The sequence below is a fragment of the Chrysochloris asiatica genome, unplaced genomic scaffold (assembly GCF_000296735.1).
Source record: "Chrysochloris asiatica unplaced genomic scaffold, ChrAsi1.0 scaffold00058, whole genome shotgun sequence".
NCBI lineage: Eukaryota > Metazoa > Chordata > Mammalia > Afrosoricida > Chrysochloridae > Chrysochloris > Chrysochloris asiatica.
Genome location: NW_006408576.1, coordinates 7,336,761 through 7,338,849, shown reverse-complemented (window position 1 = coordinate 7,338,849; position 2,089 = coordinate 7,336,761).

Here is a 2,089-nt window from a genome sequence, read left to right as displayed (position 1 = left end):
TCAGTTTGAACCACAAGGTTGGCAGTTCAAACTCCCTAGTTGCTCCTCAGAAACCCTATACAAAGTCAGACTTGGAACTGACTCCACAACACTTAAAAAGTGAGGAAGGGAGTCCAGATGTGATGTTGTAGCATAAGTACAGGAATGCTAACTGCAAGGTCATAAATTCAAACCCACCAGCATTCCCGTGGAAAAAAAAAATGACTCTCTCTGCTCCCTTAAAGATTTAACCTTACAAACCCTAATGGAGTAATTTTACTCTGTCCTACAGAGTCCTGGTGTGGCACTGTGGGTTAACACACCAGACTGCAAAGCCGTTTGAACTGCAAAGTCGGTGGTTCAAGCTCACCAGTTGCTCCTCAGAAACCCTATACAGGGTTGCTATGGGTCGAACCGACTTGACAGCACTTAACAATATAGAGTCCCTATGAGTTGGAACTGACTCAACAACACTGGGTTTTGGTATTCTTGGCCTGTTTGGAGTACATCTGAAACCTTTTAAGGAAAACTATTTTCCTTCTTGAAATTAAAGCATTCTGCTGGGAGCTAGGGATGGGATTTAAGATAATAGTATTTTACCTCATACTTTAGTCAAGAGAACTATGCCCCCAAACAGGAAAGCACTATCTTGTAGATCCTTCCAAGTATGTATGCATCTACCTTAATATAAACTGTAAACACAACCTGGTTAAGACCCACCCCTGAATCTTTAACTGCTAATGATTTGTTGCTTTCATCAATCAAAGACTTAAAAGTCATTCCTCTGAGCCAACTATTATCCACACCACAAAATACCTGTATTTTTGTACAATGTTTAAAAGTCCCATATTAGACATTTTGTATAATTAAATCTATTGCAACATTACTGGATACAAGTATATCCTCACAGTCACCAAATTTTCTGGGACGAAGTATAGGCACTCTTTTCTCAAAACCTTCTATGTCCTAATATTTTATTTTATGCAACCTCTGATTATATCTTTCAGTTTTTCTAAGAAGCTATTAGTAACATACACAGTTAATTGTATCCACGTCTTAAAAAAGAAAAAAAAAAAAAACATTCAGAAGACACAATATTGTGAATGATATCTCATTTAATCATTTTTGTTTACAACTGAAACTCTGGGAATTCAAAATTAACATCCTTGCCCGTGAGCTTCTTATACACACCAGAAAACGTTTCAACCTACAATAAAAGAAATAAGTCATCAAAAATCTTTAAATGTACATATTTATCTTAAAACAATACTTTTATAAAACTGTACCCTGTATGGTTTTTCTCCTCAGCAACCAAATACTGAAAAGATAAGGAATATACAGGACCATGCCCTCATCAGTCTCAAGACTGGGGACAAGCTTGATCTCCAATGTCGTGGAACAGGATTATACATCATTGCACCAGAATGCTGTGCTCCTTTACACCACTCAAACAGAGCCACTGAGTGATTCCCCCAGTGGTTGTCCACATTGATTATTTTCTACCATGTCTTAAGGAAAGTGATAGTTCTCCCACATCCTAATATTTCCCCCTACCGAGTCTCTAAAATTTATCAAGGATATAGACTTGCAAATCAGACCATGGAACTGTTTTAAGTTCCATTTTTCCTAATTTGAAAGACAACAGTATGGGACTATGAATCACAAAGTGGGCAGCTCAAGAACCACCTTGAGCAGCTCTACAGAAAAAGATGAGGCTTTGGAAACACTATACAGGGTAGGTATGAGCTAGAATGGACTTGACAGCACTTAACAACTTTATTAAACATTCCCAATTTAAAACCGGACACATTCATTCCAAATAAGAGTAGGTCAAGCTATACAAGAAAACATAGTCCCTGCATTTACAACCGCTGGTTCTGGGTGGTACACAGAGCAATCTTCTTTAATGGTCTTTGAACCTTTCCATAAAAAAAGTTAATTTGAATGAAAATTTGCTCTGTACACTTTCATCTAAATCACAGAAAGTACAAGAAAAACAAAACACCTAATCTGTTACCTTGTGTTCTACATTGTTCTGCTGTGCTTTGTCCAAATGAACCTTTATAAGCCGGCTGCCATCCAGCTTTACTCGGATTCTCTTGCCCACAAT